Raw genomic sequence first — 13,107 nt, forward strand, 5'->3', positions numbered from 1 at the left:
ACAGTCATGTGCGTTTGTTCTGGTATACAACCTTCAATAAAACATATGTTCCACAGCTCATGTGCGAAATAATAAAACCCCTCTACAATCGAGTCGCGCAAGTCTTAATTTTTGACTGTGTTGATGCAGACTTCCCTGATAATGAGTTGTGAGTTTTGGCACAAGGCACTGCTGACTCTGCTAATTGGGAATTTCTGCTGTAGGGGATCTGTCAGACACATGTCACTGCTAAAAATATCACTAACTGTGCAGACATTTCCCCCGTCTGGAAAAACTTGCTGAGGACACACAGGTTGTAATTGCATAAAAGCAACAGCAGGGGGAGCCATTGTCCTGCTTTTGACAACATAATCAGATGAGACGGAGTGATATATGCTCTCAAATCATGCACAGTTAGAGTATACAGAACAGTATATTCTTGTTCATTATATATTGCCATTAGGTGGAAAAAAGATACAAATTTAAAGCTGCAGTCTGTAATTTTTGTGATTTTTGTTGTTTATGTTATTTTTCTGCCTCTGTTCAGTGTTTGTGAACAGGCCCGACACCTCCTGTTCCCACCAAAACCTGCACTGGTGACCAGCAGATAACTGGTTTCCTTGTCTTCACACAAGCTCACACCAACAAAGACACAAAGAAAAAACGTCTTAAGAACTATGAAAGTTTAAATACCGATGTTCAGTGTACTCCGAAGATCATTCAGTCACTTAAAATGTGTGTGAAGTTCCTTCATATGCAGGAGAAATAACCTAAATTCAGTTGTATGCTGTGTCAAGCAAAACTATCAGACGTTTGTTTTGTTAGCAAATATTCACAAACTGCTGAACGACAGGGTATTTTGAGCAGCGGACTTCAACTTTCGTGGAAGCTTCTTTGTGTTTTCAGTCATAATCTGTCGTCGTCTCGCTTTACTTGCACAATGTTGTCTGTCTCCACATAAAACAAATCACTTTTGTATGAGCAGAGCAGGACAAGAGCTAAACAGCGCTGCACTGAGAAACTAGGTGTAATCAGCATCGACGATGACACTCGTAACAGACATTTGCTTATATTTAAATATTACATACCACAGTTTTAAGCTCAAAAGTCCCACCTACTCATCTTGTACTGCTTTATCCTCCACATGATCAGCTGACATAGGGCTAAAGGGTCACACATAGAGACAAACAACCATATCTCACAGCTATGGTCAATTTAGAGTGTCCAATTGACCTAATTCCCCATATGTTTTCAGACTGTGGAAGGAAACCGGAGAACCAACCATGTGGCCCGATGCTCAAAAGTCTGAAAACATGATCATTTAAGATGCAGTTTCTTCAATTAACCAGCAGGGGTCATTGCCTACAAAGCCTTATCCACTGCCCACTGTCCTCAGTTGCTCCCTGAAAAGCATCATGCAGTGGGAGAGGGAAAAGGCCAAAGATGGAGCCATCCATAACAGCGGAAATGACAGTTTAGTGAGTTCGTTTGAATTCTGGGAGGCTGGCAGTGACTTAACATAAGGGCTGAGTGTTGACCTCAAGAAAAAACATAAATAAAAATATGTCTCTGGTCGTGTGGTAGACGGCTGGTTTGGAGTGAGTGTTGCCTCTGGGAGATGTCTTTCATCGTGGCATCTGTTATGACACAGATGGAGACACTCAAGCTTTACCTTGGCCATAATCCAAAGGAATTAACCATATTGCACTTGTGGGTTATTGATACCACAGCCGTCACAGAATAAAAAAAAAAATAAAAAAAAAAATGTCACTCCTTGGTTGTTCCCAGGCCACACCTTGCAAGGGAATCTTCCAGCTGAAGGTGCAGTCCCCACCACTTCAGGATTGTATGCCACCAGGCGAGAGCAACACATTTTTGGGCGAAAACAGCTGTTGACCCTCCAAACGTGTCTGCATCTTCAAACAGTGGCAGATGGTAAGAGTACGAGTGTGTGAGGGGGAAAATGCACAACGGTCAGACATGAAAAAGGAATCAATGGAATGGCAAACGCCTTCAAATAAGCCGTGCACTGAATTTCAGTCTGTGTCCAGCGAGAGTGCTTGTCATAATTATAGGATGAAATATGGAGCTGGAGCTGCACCAGCTCATGCCACGTGGGAAAGATTCAACAGCTTGTCACATAGTTTTAATGGCAACCACCGGAGAAGGGACCATAATCGGTTTTCACTGTGCATCCAAGTGGGAAATGAATGGGAAACAAATTTGTCATGTTGCAACCAGCAAAGTCACCCCCTGGTGGCTATTCAGTATGTTCTCGCTTCCTAGTTGTCATCAACCGGCAAAGAGAAGATCATTTGTGGCACAGTCCATGTCTGCATCATGATAAAAAAAAACCAGCAACACTATAGGTGGATCGTTGGGAATTTCAATGATTAGGATTATGGGAAAATTAAGATTCAATGGCTCATGATACACTACTGTTCAAAAGTTTGGGGTCACTTAGAAATGTCCTTATTTTTGAAGGAAAAGCACTTTTTTTTCAATGAATATAACATTAAATGAATCAGAAATACACTCTATACATTGTTAATGTGATAAACGACTATTCTAGCTGCAAATGTCTGGTTTTTAATGGAATATGTACATAGGTGTATAGAGGCCCATTTCCAGTGTTCTAATGGTACATTGTGTTTGCTAATCGTGTTAGAAGACTATTGGATGATTAGAAAAGCCTTGAAAACCCTTGTGCAATGATGTTAGCACAGCTGAAAACAGTTTTGCTGGTTCTTTGACCAAAGGGCAAAATTATTATTTTGAATAAAATGCATTATTTCTAATCTTGTCAATGTCTTGACTATATTTTCTATTGAATAAAAGTGTGACTTTTAATGAAAAACACAAAAAAAATGTATTTGAGCGGTAGTGTACGTGTTGAAGTGCCACAAGGGACAGCCTGCATCTTTCCAGTAACCTTGTCATTTATATTCAAGATTATAAATCTACATTAAATGTAGTGTACCAGTAAATTTGGAAAAATGATCAATGCTTTCTCAAATTAGTAATAAGTGATGGTGTAACTCGACGTAGCGTTGTGTAGATAATTCTTTCAACACACTGACAGGACCACAAGATAGTATCATGATTCACTATATAAAAAAAAAAAGATGTGTGTCATATCTGAAAAGCCTCTTTGAGAGGATCAATATCTCTATTGATTAGCCCATGATGAGGTGAGTGCATCTGCCAAGGAGATTGACACATCCTCCACTCCCACCGCTGACACATAAATCGAATTGCACGCTCTGGACATGTTTGACGATTCCTGTCGTTGCAGAATGGTGGCTTTTGACAGATATCAGTCGCATCTGCTCTCCCGCAGAGAACAGGCAGAGAGGGGGAAAAAAAACCGATAACTTTGTTATATTAATAACCCTGAAACACCTGAACCTGGGAGAAACCCGGTAGAGCGCGTGCTTTGTTTTCCACTGCAGAGCCGCCCATTACGAGAGGGGTTTAATTATACACCACTAAAGAGCCTGAGTGAGAGAAACACAGCGGGTTTCTTTACATCAAGTGGAACAAAATGTTTTACAGTCAGTTTGACTTGGACCAAAACTGCCAAAGAAAAAAAAAAAGAAAAGTCTCAACTGCGTGGATGAAACAGACAGTTCTCTGTTTAATTCTGACACAAGTTTCTTTCTTTTTTTAATTATTATGATAAACTCTGGGTCAAGCAGGCGAGACCTTGTCACAGTGACTTCTACTGTGTGTGTGTGTGTACAGACGTGGAGGGAAGCACCGGACAGACAGGGGTTTTCCAGTGAGAATCAATTCATATGTCAAATATTCATAAAATAATGGGGAGAGAAAAAATGCCATACTACCTGTATGTTGAAAGCTTGCACCAAAATGATTGTTTGTGTTGTTTATTTAGGCCCAACGTTATTCCCGACTTCAATTTCAAATTAAACGCTTTGTGTGCATCTTCCAAAAATGCTAGAACTGTCCCTTTATTCAGACGATAGTACTGTCTGTCCAGATTGACGTCTGCTCACACAGCACAATCAACGCTGATGTATCTGCTGAATGAGACGTCTTTAGAATGTATTGATCATCAGTCACTCACCCTTCAACAACATGCTGCTGCTGACGCAAACGTGTAATTAGCCAAACTCAAAACTGACCACACCGGGGTTTTAAAAGTGAGGAATGTAGAAAACATTTGCTGTTATGTTAAATATTGGATTTAATAGAGTTAGTTAGTTGGCTTTAAAGGTGCATTATGTAATAAATCTAAAGCAACTGGCCATAAAATCCTCCTAATATGTCACAGAGACTCAGGAATAATGTTCACATAACAAACTGAACTCACCAACAACAACAGTACATACAAAGTATTTGCAATAAAAACATATTTTGGAGACTGCAAATCATGTTTATGTTTTGAAATCATGTTTTGGCATGTGGCGCCACCTACCGCCGTCTACCAGTCATTGCAGTCAGTAGAGTCTCCGCTGCCGAGGAACCACGGGTTGCCAGTTATGTCAAAAAACTAAACCTAAAAGACCTCTGTATTTTGAATTTGAATGTAGTAACTGTTTTTGACCACATTCTTACATATGGCACTTTTAAATATTGTTAATAGTATAATATTGTTAGTACAATTCGGTTGCTTTTTTAGCTTGTGGCTAGTTGTTAGCATGTTTGTCTTCCTACCTCTCGTTACATCTGTTCACTGAAATCCAGAGCATAAAATCAGTCTCGCTGTCAATCCAAAAAAAATTGCACCACCCGAAATGTTTTTAAATGTTCTTGCTGTTGTCATATCATTAAATGAGAGAGCAGAAGCCCAGGCCAGCTTTTTGTGCAGTAAATATCTCGACTCCTAATCTCTTTATCGTGGATGTGTAGTCTAGTTTTTTGAGAACAAGAACAAGAGTTTCAAAAACATTTTATGGGCTCAATCAGACTAAGTCTTATGTTAGATTTGCTCAGAAATGACATGGAGTTCTGTGAAAGAAGCACGTGCAGATATCGAGATCTAACCTCCAAAAGCTCACGCCAGCTGCTTCTACCACACCCTCCCTCCACAGAGGCCCCATTACATGTGCCCCCCCCATGCAAAAACCTCACTTTAATGCAGAGCACAAACTTGGGACAGAAAATGACATGTTAGATTGATCATACTGTATATACAACTATACTGTACTAACTACACAGCAGCTAAAAATAGGCTGTTTGATTTTTGAGAGGGAGCAGCGAAAGTGTACACAGTGGAACCAGTGACCAGGGAAGTCATTTGCCAAATAAAACAATATGCCCACTTCACTAAAAATGGCATTCAGTGGAATCTAAAGTCCCAGTGGGTTTGGGTTGATGGCGAAACACTCCAAAAATTCACTGTCCGTTACTAAAGGAAACACAGCAGCTATGAACAGACCCTATTGCAGGCCAAGGTCAAAAGGTCAACATTGTACGTATGTGATGTGTGGATGATTTAAGAGCACGCTTTATTCAGAAAGTCCATGAATATGAGGATAAATCAAAACAGGTTTTGAGAAGAGATTTGAATAGTTTATGGTGAATTACAGTGAGTCACGACTGCTGGATTATCCATCTGAAAAAAATGGGCTAATCCAAAATCCATTTGTTGGACCAAAATAGTGTTTTGTGAAGTCAAACCAGTGACCTTTGAGCACCATATAATCAGTGCAACCATGGGACCCTTTGTTGCCAAATTAGCTGAAAGTCTCTCAAGCTGACATATCACTCGAACGATTGATGGCGGACGTACAAACGATCGCAACCTCTCCTTCGTTTAGATGTTTGAATTGCAGAATGATGAGCCTGTGCTGGGATAGTTGACCATTTCTGAGCTTGTACCACAAGAAAAAGTTCACCTCATTTGAAGGCTTTTTTCTAAGACGTTTGCCGAGGCTAAACAATGCTAGCAACGATGCTAGCCATCTACTGGGATCCCAGGTTCCTCGATTAATGTCTTTCCTTTAGCTTTAACAGTTAAATAACAGCTTAAGATAGAAACACATGTAAATACAGACCGTTATATTAGATCTTTTTCTTTGATAATTAGGCTGTCGTGCCAAATGAAGCCCTTTGGCGGGCCAACTTTGGTCCCCGGGCCCCAGTTTGGGAAGCCCTGCTCTACCATGTAACGAAACAACAAAGTACATACTTTAGCTTAACTAACACACTATTCTTTATTCTATGTGTATATACACATGTATTAATGTGTCCTTCAGTGGTATGTGTATACATAAACAAAGTGCTTATATATATACAGTATAATGCTTTCAGGCCTTCTGGGCATTTGGGTACATGCCAACATTACATCATGCCTAACATCTCAGCCTTTGCTAAAACTCTGAAAAAAGATATCGATAAAGGTCAAGAATGATCTGTAATATAAAAAATTATAAATTTTTTGCAAAATCACAGCAAACATTTTAAAATCGAAACTAAACTAAAATAGAGGAAAACAAAATTTTAAAAAAAAGATGCATCCAGTTTGTTGTTTCTGAAGATCAGCTTGCACCTTTTTCAACATGTTTTCAGTTTTATACTGAGGTTGTTCTGTAATTTGACTCCTGTGACTGTAATTCAGTGGTATTTGATGTGAGTTTGTACAAACTACTTATTAAATAAGCGTATTTCTCTCAGGTCACGCTCTTCTTCACTCAGTTGGAGTCAGCTTTGTAATACATGTGTATGTTAAATACAGTAAATAGTAAAGAGACACAAGACCGCGAGTCTTTCAGGGAACACATTAGAGAAAAAGCAGATAAGCGTGTCCTTACGTCTTATCCAGAAGATAAAGTATCTGTCCATTTCAAATCTCACTGACCTGTCTCTAGTCTCCTAGTCTGACCGTCACACCCAGCATATACCGTAGCTTATCATGTGCCGGGATTGTTTAATCTGAACGCTGTCTCCCAGCAGAGCTAAATTTAGGCTTCTGTTTCCAACATAATCACAAACCCTGGAGAGTGTGTCCGATGGGAACATTTCAATAATTAATCCAGTCTGTTTTTTCCCTCACACACACACTCACACTCAGGTTTGTACAGATATCCCTTTAAAGACACTTACTGGCTTCTGTTAATTTGAAGTTATAATGAGTTATTTCTGTGTGTTTTTTTATTTTTATTATAAAAAAAATAATTTTGCTTCATAAATAGTATGTTTATATTGTGAACTATTTAGCGTTCCATATCCAAAGAAACGCTTTTATTTTGAAATCATACGAAGCGTGATCATACGTATAATTATTTTAACATCTTTTTTCTCATAAAGTTGGACTTATTTTTCACTTAACCGGCCCCTGAGTGACCAAACTAGACACTCAGTAGCTCCCAGGTCATTTGAGTGTGAGACTCCTGGCCTAAACCATAACCAGTTAATGGGTTACCACAATCCAATTCCTGGACCTAAACTTAACCAGATCCACAGAAATGAGGTTGTGCCTCTTTCAGAGGACATTACATTGACTTACATTCATTTCCTGGAGATTTACACTAACCTTAACCATAATGACTGCTGGCCTAAAAAACCTAAACCTAAACCTAACATTCAGCCTAATTTTAAACATGTCTTCACATTAAAATGTGATAATTTACATTATAAGGACTTGATATTTATCCCCATAAGGAGGACACATCCCCACACACACACACACATGCTCAGCAGGTCACGTGTCGTCCACATGGACATTATGTTCCTACATTTTCAGAAATTCCACAGCTGTCTGGGGCCTTAAAAATGATGTGCTTGTTAGCCTTAAATAGAGGCCTCACGAGCCCTCAATCGGACCTAAATCATCTGGTTGCCTCTCTCTCTCTCTCTCTCTCTCTCTTGCACTTGTGCCCATTTGTAGAAAAAGGCAGCCTGTCGTGGTCTTGGTCTTGGTTCAGACTCGGGGCCTCGTGTGGTGCTCCCTCTGACACGTCACGTAGCTTTGGTGGATTATGCTGCATTTACATCTGTGAAGCCTGAAAGTGTCACTTTGTGTGAGTGGAACAGAAGTAACCAAAGGCAGAGAGACTGGATTGTCACTCTCTGGAGCCCAAAGGCAGTTTTGGCAAACCAATTTGGTTTTAGAGCACAGAGGGATTATGTAATTATGTGAAAGGGGGTGATAGTGTTAAGGACAAGTGTGCCGCGAGAATCCATAATCACCCCTCTGTTACCTGTTAGCTGGGTGAATCTAGGACATTAATACTGTGGGGGTTATGACTTTAATTAAAAACCACTGGAACAATGAATGTGCTCTCTGTCAGTGATGAGATTGAAATTATTTTCTGCCCAATTTAGAACATATTTACTTGATGTTTTTTCTACCCATAAATGTGTGATTTTCCCGCCAATGTTCAGCTACTTTTTAATCAAAATCTGCTAAATGGCTGTGGTGTTGTTTCCTCACCCTTGATCATAACGTCTTCTGATGACTCCGCTTGATTAGACACACTTATTTATTAACATTTAAGAAAATACAACATACATTATTAACATAACACTAAAACCTGAAGAAAACACAAAAACGCCACTAAATGAAGAAAACACAATAAATAAAACAACATGAATAAAGTGCAAAAACATTAGCAAAACACAACAAATTAGCACTTTGTGTTTTCTTAATGTTTTAGTGTTTTTGTAACGTGTTTTGGGTTGTTTTTGTACTGTTGTTGTGTTTTGTCTGAGCATTTTTGTAAGATTGTGTTTTGTTTTAGCGTTTTTGTACTGGTATGTGTTTTAGCGTTTTTTTGTAATGTTATGTGTTTTAGCGTTTCTGTAATGTCGTGTTTTGTTTTAGCGTTTTTGTAATGTCATGTGTTTTAGCGTTTCTGTAATGTCGTGTTTTGTTTTAGCATTTCTGTAATGGCGTTGTGTTTTGTTTTAGCGTTTTTGTAATGTCATGTGTTTTAGCGTTTTTGTATTGTCGTGTTTTGTTTTAGCGCTTTTGTAACGTTATGTGTTTTAGCGTTTAGCACTGTAGTTGTGTTTTGTTTTAACGTTTTTGAATGTTATGTGTTTTAGCGTTTTTGTAATGTGTTTTGTTTAAGTGTTTTTGTAATGTTGTGTTTTGTTTTAGCATTTTTGTAATGTTGTGTTTTGTTTTAGCGTTTTTGTAATGTTGTGTTTTGTTTTAGCATTTTTGTAATGTTGTGTTTTGTTTTTGCGTTTTTGTAATGTTGTGTTTTGTTTTAGCATTTTTGTAATGTTGTGTTTTGTTTTAGCATTTTTGTAATGTTGTGTTTTGTTTTAGTGTTTTTGTAATGTTGTTGTGTTGTCTTAACACTTCACCCCACAAGTGGGAGTTAAGTATTGTTTTATTTCCTCTGTGTGTCTGTCTGTTTGTTTGTGCTTCCACACTTGCACTTGCCAATATGACCAACAGAGTCCGCCAGAGGGTTGTTTCCATCTCTGCTTTCCTTGTTGTTGTTGTTGTGTTTTCTCAGTGTGTTGTATTTTCCTAATGTTGTAGTGTTTGGCACTCTAGGGCAACCATAAACTTGACTATGTTTTTTTAATTTAGAGAAAATGTTTGAATTTGAAACTGCGTTGTCTGGCGTGACATGACCATGTTTACAGTAAGGAAAGTACCATATGCATTTATTTGAAAAAAAAAAAGAAACTGAATTGGCTAGCTTTATGTTGTTTTAGGAAAACCAAGGTACTTTGAACAATCCACTCTTTTAGACCAGTATGTTAAAGTGTAATTTAGCTCTTTAAAATGGTACTCACATTAATTTAAGAGACGTTTCATATTTCCTGTCCCTGGTTTGGGCCATGTTCCAAAAACTACAATTCCCACAATGCTTTATCTTAATAACATCTATCCTGGGACCGTTACTGCCCGATACATGCTCACACATACCAAACTCCACAGGGTTCCTGAAGTAAAGCTGACCCCCGAGACATTCTCTCAGACTTCAGAGTCCTCCGAACAAAGTAAACTGAGCTCTATGTGTAAAATTAAAGAGAGGTGTCTCTTAAACAACTCTCTTTGCCAAAGAAACTATTATTATGTGTTGTGTAGTTTTTCCCCATCTGTGTTTGACTTAGCCTAAGTCTATAAAAGTAAAGCACGAGCGTGCTTTTAGACCCCAGAGGACGACCTCACCCGTCTTTCAATTCTTCCTCCGCCCCTTCTCAATCTATTTCTGTCTTCCCTCGTGGGGTTTGGACGCTTGGTCTGATCCGGAGAAATATTTCAGGTCTGAACCAGACACAGCATCAGAAACGAGTTAAAAGTAAAAGTATATAGTGACCTGGTTATGTCCAGTTGAGTCTTCCTGAGATTTCTTCCGTCCTACCTGTCAGAGGCATCTCATGTTCCCTGTTGCTTCACATAATCAAACCATAACACGGGTTGCTGTGTTTTATATGCATTTTTCAACATGTTTACTGTTTGCTCGTTCTGTTTTCCTGCATCACATAAATGATTTATGCGACAGAAAGTGGGATTAGTTTACTCTTCTTTGCCTCTTTGTCATCCGTATTCAGTCAGTAGCAGTTTTTTTGCGCTCCAGTTTCAATCTCCTTCCTCTTTGTCTTCATCTTGCTCTGGTATATGTTTTGACCTCCTCTGCTCTCTCAGCAGGCTGCAGTGTGATTGTTGCTCTGCAGCTGAACTGGCAATAAACCTGCAACCACAGCAAACAACTGGAGGTGAGCGGTAATGAACTGGTGTCCTCTGTGAAGCGCACGCACGATGAGCGCTGATGCAGGAAAGACTCCACTGTGTCTCTGTGAAACATGTCTTTGTCTGCTATATCTAAAACTTAATTACTGACCAAGCAAGGGTCCAAAAAAAGCCTGGTTAATTTAAAAAAATATGACCCAGGTCTGTATTTTTATTAATGTGCTCCCATTTTATATTAAGTGAATTATACAAGAAAAACCTCGCACACAGGATTATTGCAGCTGAGGCAAACAACAATGCAAGGGTCATTATAAATAGGAAGACACTTTTGACCAACTGTTGTCTGAGCAACAGTTAAAGTTGCAAATGTTTACATATTGGACGTCCGGTGCTGCATGACATTTTGGGAAAATGTAGCCGCTTTATATCACTTTAGCACGCGTTTTGGCTCCCAAGAGGAGTCTTTAGCGCGTTTTGGCTACCAAGTTGGCACTTTAGCACATTTTAGCTGCAAAGAGAGCACTTTAGCACGCATTTTGATTCCCAAGAGGGCACTTTAGTGCGTTTTGGCTCCCTAGAGGTATAGTTTAGCACGTGTTTTGGTTCTCAAGAGGGCACTTTAGTGCGCATTTTGGCTCCCGAGAGGACACTTTAGGACGTTTTGGTTCCCAGGAGGGGCACTTTGGCACACGTTTTGGCTCCCAAGAGGGCACTTTGGCACATGTTTTGGTCCCCAAGAGGGCACTATAGCACACGTTATTGCTCCCAAGAGAACACTTTAGCGCAATTTGGCTCAACACTTTGGGGCGTGTTTTGGTTCCCAAGAGGTCAGTTTAGCACGTGTTTTGGTTCCCAAGAGGACACTTTAGGGCGTTTTGGTTCCCAAGAGGGCACTATAGCACACGTTATTGCTCCCAATAGAACACTTTAGCGCAATTTGGCTCAACACTTTGGGGCATGTTTTGGTTCCCAAGAGGTCAGTTTAGCACGTGTTTTGGTTCTCAAGAGGACACTTTAGGGCGTTTTGGTTCCCAAGAGGGCACTATAGCACACGTTTTGGCTCCCAAGAGAACACTTTAGCGCAATTTGGCTCAGCACTTTGGTGCGCATTTTGGTTCCCAAGAGGTCAGTTTAGCACGTGTTTTGGTTCCCAAGAGGACACTTTAGCACGTTTTGGTTCTCAAGAGGGCACTTTAGCGACGTTTTGGCTCCCGAGAGGACACTTTAGGGCATTTTAGTTTCCAAGAGGACACTTTAGCGCACATACAGTATTTTAAAAAATTGGGCCACGAAGGTAGGCGACCATCTAGTACCTGTATTTTTCAAACAGCTTTCATTTTGAAGCAGAAGCAGTTCCACAGAATCTGCCCAGTGTACTGTTATTCTGTTGAATCTGTAACCGGCTGCTGAGACCGGACTCTTTTTTTAAAACAATGCACTCACAGATAAGGAGGAACTGATTACAGGCACGCTGACGAGTGCTAATCAGCTGAGACGCAGATGTGTGTGTGTGTGTGTGGGGGGGGGGGGGATATCAGAGAGTGTATTCCTGGAGCAGGACCTGTTCTGTGTCACCATCAGGCAAACAGAGCAGACAGCACCAATGTGTGAAAGAGATGAACTCACTCACTCACTCCCAACTTAAGACTGATAACGTTCCAGTCAATGGCTCGTTATAATTAGTCATCGTAAGTGAATGTAACGACTGAACAGTTGTTACACACAGAAGCTGCTTTTCTGCTCTGTCCACGTCGGACCTAATTTGTCATGGAACCAGTTCGCCAGCTCGTAAGGAGAAAGCTGATCCAGGCGAGCCACGTTTCAGCCTCTTCCTTGGCCTAACAAATTCCTACGAGTCACTCAGTCTGAAAGGCTGCATTGTGATTCAACCAAACACTGCATACTCCTCCTGTGGAAAAGGGGAGACAGGGAAATGGGAGTGCTTGTGCCCCTGTGTGTGTGTGTGTGTGTGTGTGTGTGTGTGTGGACGGCCCAGTCGTTTGCCCACAAGCCGTTCCCGCCTGTCCTGAGCTGACTGTGAAAATCCACATGCAGCTCACAGAAGAGACGCTGCCTTCAATGATACATGAAAGACGTACAACTCTGAACAAAGCAATGAAATAGAAGGTGACAACGAGAGGGAAAGTATAATAATAATATTCAGTGAGGAGCCTGTGTGATCATTGAAAGCAGCAAAACCAGCTGATACTTTGTGCACAGAACTTCCTTAAAAGTATTCTTGTATGACACTGTGCTTGGTTGTTTCCGTCACATGCAGAGTAAAAAATGACACTTTAGTAACTGGATTTAGCAAATACTTGTGAGATGGTGAGCAGTTTGTTTGACTTACAGTTTAAGCTTTTTATTTAACATTTAAAAAATAAAAAAATAAAAAATTTCCTATTATCTTATAAAATGGGTGGGGTTTATTGCCCTCAGTTTTATTTAGAACAAACTAGTTTGGCCAGTACACTTGTCAAGTTGACAACCAGTGTTTCGAGTGTGAA

This window comes from Microchirus variegatus, assembly GCF_963457635.1.
Source record: "Microchirus variegatus genome assembly, chromosome: 2".
Lineage (NCBI taxonomy): Eukaryota > Metazoa > Chordata > Actinopteri > Pleuronectiformes > Soleidae > Microchirus > Microchirus variegatus.